The 8,525-nt window shown below is 46.0% G+C and overlaps 1 protein-coding gene across 2 annotated transcripts in view; it reads left to right on the top strand.

Annotated features, from left to right (window-relative positions):
• Positions 1 to 7,284: 7,284 nt before the first annotated feature.
• LINGO2 (leucine rich repeat and Ig domain containing 2) overlaps positions 7,285 to 8,525 on the top strand; it is a 1,114,992-nt gene continuing 1,113,751 nt past the window's right edge. Inside the window, exon 1 of one of the 2 annotated variants that reach the window (XM_044756857.2) lies at positions 7,285 to 8,013. The gene's annotated coding sequence lies outside the window, so the exon portion shown is untranslated. The remainder of the gene's footprint in view (positions 8,014 to 8,525) is intronic. The other variant, XM_070495517.1, reaches the window with a different exon arrangement.

Here is an 8,525-nt window from a genome sequence, read left to right as displayed (position 1 = left end):
CCATAGCAAAATACCACAGACTGGGCAGCTTCAACAATAGAAGTGTATTTTCTCATGGTTCTGGAGGCTAAAAGTCCAAGATCAAGGTTTATTCTAAGACCTCTTTCCTTGGCTTGCAGAGAGCTGCAATCTTGCCATTGTTCTTTCGTACATATGAGCCCCTGATGTCTCTCTGTGTGCCATAATCTCCTCATCTTATAAGGACACCAGTCAGACTGGATTAGGGTCCACCCTAATAGCTTCATTTTAATTTAATTACTCTTAATTCAAATGCAGTCACAACCTGAGGGCCTGGGAGATAGTTGTTCTTAACCTTTAAGCACCTGTCTGCAGTTACCCTAAAGGTAACAACCTCTCTCTCCCTTTCTTCCTCTCTCCTTTCCCACCACCTACCTTCCTCCATCCCATTTTTGAAAACTTCACATGGGTTTCTGCTTCCCTATTTGGATTCAGATTACTACCATGTCGTCCTATTGATTCTGCTTAGAATGTATTCTTCTGGGTAGACTTCTTAGAATTTTCCTTCCTGATCTTTTCCCCCTTTTCCAATGTCCCCTAAAATGATTTACAGGAACCTCCTATGGCTCCTGTGGAAACTTGGTCATCTTTGGAAGAGTACACACAACTAGCAAGTCTCAGAACCAGAGTTCACACCCAGGGGTCTAACTCCAGGATCTGTAGATTAACTGTTACACAGAGATGGATGAATCTACAGACAAACGGTTTATAAGAAGACCATTATCATCAGGGTGAATTTCAAACTCCTTGGCCAGGTATATAAGCCCCATGAAACTGGCCCTTAGGTGACAACTCTAACTCATCTTTCAACTTCCATGCTAAACACTGCTTTATGTTTAGGATTTAAAGGAAAAGGAAATTTGAATTAAGGTAAAAGTAAAAGCTTCCTATTGGTTGTTTCCTTTTTCTAGTGTGCAATGGAGAATGCCATTTTAAAATTTTATATGGTGGTTTTATGAATATACCAACTGATAGACTGAGAGTTGAAAACAAGTACCACTTCTGAGTAAGAAATAAAAAGGGCCAAACTTGTCATAAAAACAAAAGTATATTTTTTTCTGACCAGATTACCTTGTCTGATTTCTTCCCTGTCCAAAAAAAGTCAAAAATAGTCACAAGGGTTCCCTCTTATCTTAGGAAAACAGCAAGCAGTAAATCACTGACTAGTAGGCAGTTTCTTCAGCAAAACACTCCAACTGCTAAGGGAGATAACTATTCCAAGTCCATATTCAGTGTCTGTTTATTTTGTGGTAGCATGTGTTTTGAATTGAAAACTAGAACAGTTACTGAATTTTAAGCAAGTGACTTTGTTGCAAACACAACATTATAGTTTAAAGTAACAGTTTAAGTTAAAGGCAGTGAGGTGTAAGGCTTAAAAGTAATAGGTTCTGGGTCCTGGTACCATACTTAATGGCTGTGAGGCTTTGATGAAACAATAAGCTTAATATTGATCATTAGTGGAATGATAGTAATATTGCCTCATTCATGGGACTCTGAAAATTAAATAAGATAATGTATTTTATGTAATTAACACGTGCATTGAACATGGGGGATACTTGGTTAATGTTATTGCCATTTGTACATCTCCCTCCACTGTTCATGGTTTTTTTCTAGTCATGAGTCATGTACTATTTATGGTCCGGGGAATCTGTAAGGAACAGTACAGCCAAGTTCTGCTCTAACAGGCCTTACAGCTAATATAGGACTTTCTGGTGCAGGTTAAGAAGCTGGGCTCCAAATTTAGACAGTCGAGGTTCAAATTCTGCCTGTACCACTTAATCAGCTGTGTGACCGTGGCAAGGTCACTTGACCTTTCCGTGCCTGTTTTCTTATCTCTAAAATGAAGATAATAATACCTAATAGATTTGCTGTCCATATTAAATGAATCAATAAATCTAGTTGTCTTAAAATAGTGCCTGGTACATAAAAGATGTTCAGTAAAGGTTAGTTACAATTTGAATTAACCAGCAACTTTTTGAGCTATTCACAGGACTGGATTTTTCAAATCCGCTTGGCACAAATCAGAGATCTTAAGCAGTATCAACCTAAACTAAATAATTTCAAGGATACAAACAAGAGGTGCATCAAGAATGGCTCTCCTGGTCTTTCCTTCCCACAACAGACAATTTACTCTAGCCCAGACCAGATGGTGAGGTGTGCGTGGTTTCTCACACAGTGGGCAGTGTTTAAATTATGACATATCTTCCTTTGATACCTCAGAGTTAGACAGCCTATACGACATTCTCCAGGGAGCCATCCCTCACAGACTTTGGTTCTATTCATTGTAGGTTATCCTTAGCTAGCCACATCCTGCTAAAGACACTTCAGTGATAGACCTCTTTTTCCCAGCAAATATACTTCGTCTATTTATCCAGAGGAAGTTGACGACAACTGGTCACTTCCTCTGATAGAATGAATGTTTGTGACTCCCCCCCCCCCCCCCAATTCATATGTTGAGTCTCTAACTCCCAATGTGATAGTATTTGGAGATGAGGGATTCAGGAGGTAATTAGGGTTAGATGAGGTCACAAGCTTTGGGCCCTCATGATAGGATTAGTGGCCTTATAAGAAAAGGGACCTCTCTCTCACTCTCTTTCTTCATGTGCACTTACCAAGGAAAGGACATAGGAGTACAGAGAAGATGGCAGTGTACAAGTCAGGAAGAGAGCTCTCCCCTGGAACCCAATCACCCGGCACCTTGATCTTGGACTTCTCAGACTTCAGAACCATGAAAAGTAAATTTGTGCTGTTTAAGCCACGTGGTCTGTGGTATTTTGTTATGGCAGCCTGGGCTGACTAAGACCCTTCCTTTCGCCTCTTTCCCCCAAGGTGTCTCCCTGGTAAGGGAAGTGAATGAATCAATGGACCACAGGCCACGTTCCTTAACACCTTCCAACTCAACTTGTCTTAAAACTTTTTTCTAAGTCACGGAGGAGATGCATCTGCTATATTCTTTTCATGAATTCACTCAAGAACACTCTTTTGTTCTTTTGATAGGTAAAACTTTCACATGGTTCAAAAATCAAAAGAACATAAAAGGTGTCACCTCAACCTTTGACACCATCTGCCCACTTACCTCCAAATCATAACCACTTTTATTATTTCTGGTATTTTCTCCCCGCACTTTGCTATTTTCACCTAAAAATATCATGGAGACCTTTCCGTATCAGTATGAAAAGAGCTTCCTCATTCTTTTCCGCAGCAGCACAGTCTCCCGTGGTATGGATGCGCTGTATCTGCACTGTAATGATACCAGCTTTAAAAAACTGTTCTGTAATGTGAGCCTCAGCAAATGACAACTACATCTCTGTGGCACGTTCATCTGCCACTCTATATTCAAGTCCTCTGTGTTCCCAGCTTTTACTTTTACTTTTTAATCGGGGTAAGAACATTCAACATGAGATCTATTCTCTTAACAACTTCTTAGGTGTACAATACAGTATTGTTAACTATAGGCACAATGTTGTACAGTAGATCTTTAGAACTCATTCATCTTATTTAACTGAAATTTTATAAGAGCATTCACTTCTTTTTTTTAACATAAGGATAGCAACATGGAAATAAACAATGAAAAGTTTTCTATAACTATGAATTCAAGGTAGCTTGATCCCCCTCCCTTCAAGGAAACTGACAACCCAGCATGTGGCATTCTTATGGTAATAACGCCTGGAAGACCATATCACACTTTAGCAGAAGAGAACTACACTGTCCCAATGTTCCTACACTTAAAAAGATGTGCTTTAGATTGCATAAGAGCTAAAGAACTTATTCTAAATTTGACATATTCCTTTATTCAGCATTAAATATATATAAATTCCCTTTAACCTTGAATAATGGAAAATGTGGTGCCTGGCTATCTAAATAGAGCAAAGTGGTTAATGCTGCAGCCTTCAGAGTTAGGCAGATACAGATTCTAATCCCAACTCCTTTGTGACGAAATAGCTCTGTGATCTTGGGTAAATTTGCATAAGCATCAATTTCCCCATAATTTGAGGATATAGAATTTAGGTCAGTGGGTTGCAAAGAGGATCAACTGAGAAAATGTACATAAATCATATACATCACGGAGTAGTTACTTAATAAATGGTAGCTTTCATTATCATCACCATCATTATTATATGCATCTATTCTGTGATAGATTCTGGATCAGACATTGGGGAATAGCAACCGTCCTTGCTGTCAGAGCTCAGAGTGCAGTGGGAAAGGCATACCAGTAAACAAAGAGTAACTTTAATTTACAACAAAGCAATACATAAATAGATTAAGTGCTATTTCCAGGGAAGAAAAAAGTGTTCTGAAAACACACACAGCAATTATCCTCAAGAGATAAAAGGTTCAAGACAGTCTGCATTGGAAGAAATACCACATTAACAACTTCAATTTCACTTGTCAAAGAATAGAGGGAACTATACAACACTACAACCATGCTGTAGTTCTTTTAATTTGCTGGAGGGGGGTGGAAAGGCTCTTGCATCTAACACTCCCTTTGCATCTCAGTAATTTCTTCCTGCTAAAGTAGACAGATGTAAGAGTATAGGGAATGGGGTGGATCCTCTGACCTGGAGATTTGCTTCTCTTATTTATTGTCAACTATTTTTCCCCATGACAGCAAAGTGTGAAAAGTGGGAAGGAAAAGGGTAATCCCAATCCTCCCCCTGTTTTAGTATAACAAATAACAAATGTGAGTTTGGTTTTTCCACAGTCAAAAATCATTGAGGAAATTGCATTCTTTCAAGAGGAGTGAGAAGTGAATGCTTCTTGAAGAGGGTCCATAAATCCAGAGGCTTTTTTACTTTCTTGAGGGTGCTTAAATGTCAAGAACATCACAACCCTGATTACTACTGCTGACTATACATCTTGTAAGCCAAAAACTCCAGGTAAGTGAAAAAGACTCCTCTGTGGCTGGTATATGACTTTCCATCACATTCCTCAGAACTGTAAGACACCTTTCAAGTATTAAATGTGTAAATGACCTACGTTTATTTATTTTAAAGAGAGCCATTAGTAGCAGACAGTGGCCTGCACACCAACAGCAACCAGGAAAGGACTTTCAAGCCAGAATCTCTTTGGAGAGGAGTCAGTTCTGAATTCTGAGTTTTCTTTCACCAAGCAAGTCTCTTGGTTACAGTTCCATAATTCTCGTCTAATAGTCTGACACAGTATTTATTATTAATCCATAGGCTTATGTAATCAAAAATCATAAGTTAGATGGCCTTTTGTTGGAAATAGTTTATTATAATTCTTATGGCCACTTCACTTCAGTACCAGAAACAGTTCTTATTCCTAATTGATTAGGAATAAGAATCAGGACTCGAAGCATCAAACCCTGTGACAAGTAGACAATGTACAAATTTATAGCACGTTCAAGAATACTGGGAACATCCTCTACTTGAAACGCTGCAAAAAGTCAGTGTCCGAGATACCTCTTGGAATATTAAACCTAAAATGTCGCTCCTGGAAGACTAATACACACAGAAATGAAATGCTTCTTTATCCTTTAGTAGCTCACCACCAAATTCATTATTCTCTTCACGCAGGCTCCGCGATTTAGCTTCAAGCTCTTCCCTTAACCGCATCAGCAGGAAAGCCGGGGCGGCGGGACCTGCGCTCCGACTCCCTAGGCGCCCGTCTGGGAGTAGCCTTGTGCACAGACGCAAGTTAGCGGGAGGGTGTTGCCAGTGGTGCCCTGGCTCCAAGGGGCAGCCTGGATCGATCCATCCCTCTAAAGCTGACAGTCCCTCTGGGTCTCTGCTTCCTCCGGAGGAGGCGCACATCGAATCCAAGGCAGGTTCATCCCTGAAATTCAGATGGGCGCCCAGTAGCTATGGGTCCACAGACACTGGGCGCATCAACGCTCACCTTCGAAAGCTCTGGATCGATTTCTGAGCTGTGAGTAGTGCTGCTAGAGCTCCTATCAACACAAGTTTCATCTTTTGCACCAAATCATCCTCTTGTTCCACTTTTGCGCCGCGGCAAGTCCATGTTCGGCTTTTATTTACCATCTTCCGGACAAGGTCTAGCGCCTTTCAACTTGAAGCAGACTTCCAGAGCCAGTCAAGAGCCCCTGGTTCCAGGGAGCTACCTGGATGGCGACCGCGACGGAACGACGCGCCCAGCGCTGGAGAAAAGGAAGCTCGCGCTACCCATACGCTGCGCAACTTTGTGTTTTCTTCTGGCAGGTCCCAAGCTGTAGAGATTCGCGAAGTCCCGGAGTAAAAAAAGCCGCAGCAATCCTCAGCCTGGCCAGCACTTGGGAAAGCAGCGAAACGCTCTGCTAGTGTAGCGACCTCGCAGAGCACAAAGGCGAAGGATGGTTAAAAAAACCCAGAGGGCAAAAGTTAACTTTCCGTGAGCAATTCCAGCAGCCCTGTCTGGGTAAGACCATCTCCAGCTGGGAGACTCCTTTCTGGGGAGCTGTGAATGAGCCTGGGGCGCTTCTGAGAGCAAAGTCTCTCGGGCTGGGGCTCCGAGCTGTGCGGCACCCAGCGATCCCTCCAGGCTGTCGAGGGAAGAGAAAGAAGTTGGGACAGGAGCTGGCCAGACACCTGGATAGCCACTCCCGGCGCAAAACCTTGGAAATGGCTGCTAAAGGGGCTGGGTCTCCAGACTCCTAATCCCTCCCCTTTCTCCTGCTGAGCGATTCACCTGCTACCGTCCAGTTCCCAATATAAGCGAAGACAGCAAATGAGCCCAGTACGAAAAGCTAGGCGTCGAAAATCCCTAGGCAGTTCCTGTCAAAAATGATCTACGCGAGCTTCAGGAGCTCCTGGGGGAAATGTCGTGAGGGAGTGGGTAGGAAATGGGGGAGCGGGAGGGAATTGTGTCCAGGAAACGATGCAGAGGCTCCTCTATTCGAAGGACCTCGGGGAGCCCCTTAGCTTCCTTGCTAGCTGCTGCGGCCACTTCAATGCTCTACAATAGGAGAGGTGGAGGTAGCCCTGGAGGGTGGAGATGGGGACAGGGTTAATCTTTAGTCCGGCGACCCCACGCAAGGTGCCCGGAGAGTAACTGGCCTCGAGGAAAGAGCCAGAGAGCAGAGATGCCAGAGAGGACAGGGACCCAGGAGGCAGCCGGCCAGACTTGAGGGCTTGCAGCGCGGAGCTGCCTTCCAGCAGCAATCTGCTAACTAGTGAGGAGTGACTGAGTCTTCCCGTCATCTGCATCCTTGGATCCCCTGCCCTTCCTGGCACCACCCGACTTCTCGCTCGCCAGTGGCCTGGGGCCGCGGGCGCGGGGCTGGGCGTGCGCGTGGGGCTGCGCGCGCGCGCGCGGGTGTGTGTGTGTGTGTGTGCGTGCGTGTGTGCGCAGCCCTCGCGCCGAGCCCCGCCGCCGGGACCCCGCCGCCCGCCGCTTGCCTGGTGTCCCTCCTCCTTCAGCCGCCTCCTCGCAGCCTCCTCACCTGGCGCCCGCCGCCCGCCGCCCGCCGCCCGCCAAGCCCGGCTGCCTCCCCTCAAAGTTTCCTCCGCGGAGACACCTTCGCCAAGGGCTGCCCAGGGAGATGCGTTTCTGAAGCTGTGCCTCGGAGTGGCTCTCCTTACAGCACCTCTCCTCCTTGGTCCCCCCAGCCCCCCACCTCATCCGAGCAGAGAGTAAAAGATTTTCCAAATTAAGAGGCGAAAAGGAGGAGGGGGTACTGTCAAGAGAAAGAGAGAGGAGCGGCCACAACTGAGAATATCCGCTTCTTTCCTGCCTGATGCCGGGGAATTGATGACGGGCCTGTGGGGTTAAAGAAGAAAATTAAATAGAAAGCCAAGTTGACCGAGGGGGCTTCGGATGCCGGGAAGGTTGTCCCGGTCTCTGTATCCACCGGCGTGAAGATTTGGAGGCGCCCCCAGGGCGAGGGCTACTAAGCCGCCATCCCCTCCTGATCTCTTTGGAAGGAAAAGCCGGCAGAGCTGAGGCTGGGGGAGTCAAGGAAAAGCTTCTGGACTTGCGTGCGTTGCATCCTTGGCTTTGGATTTTAAGGACATGAAAGAGAATTAACAGCGTCTCAAGGTAAGAGTCAGCAAACTGCTGACTGACCACTGCCTGCATTGCCAGAAAGAAGAATAACTTAAAATAGCGATGTTGGGGATGGGGTGGGGGTTTAAGCCAAGTTAGGATGATCTCTCCGGGCGTCGCCACGCGGTTGCACAACCTGCGCGAAAGGCTCCGGGCGGGCTGGTCGGGGAGTAGCCAGTGCCGCCGGTGCCCAGGTGGGAGGCAGCAAGCCGAAGGGAGTGCCCTGCCTTTACACTTTTTGGAACCTACTGGAAGTAAGTATCGAGCTGGGTCGTGTGTCCAGGCTGATTTACAGCGTGGATTTGTGTGTGTGTTTCCGGAGAGGTCTTTTGGTTTTTTTCCATCAGCACCGCAGACCCACCCCCTCGTTGCCCTAGAGCGCTGTGGGCACCGGCGAACGCCGCTCGGACGCGGCGGCAGGTGAGCCCGGCGCAGGTGGGCAGGTGGGGGCGGCGGCGGCCTCCGGCCAGCCGTATGGGGGGCGCGCGAAACCCACGCCGCCGCCT

Source organism: Equus asinus, chromosome 23 (genome assembly GCF_041296235.1).
Source record: "Equus asinus isolate D_3611 breed Donkey chromosome 23, EquAss-T2T_v2, whole genome shotgun sequence".
NCBI classification, from domain to species: Eukaryota; Metazoa; Chordata; class Mammalia; order Perissodactyla; family Equidae; genus Equus; species Equus asinus.
Note: the sequence above shows the minus strand (reverse complement) of the source record. Positions and strands in the feature narration are given on the sequence as shown.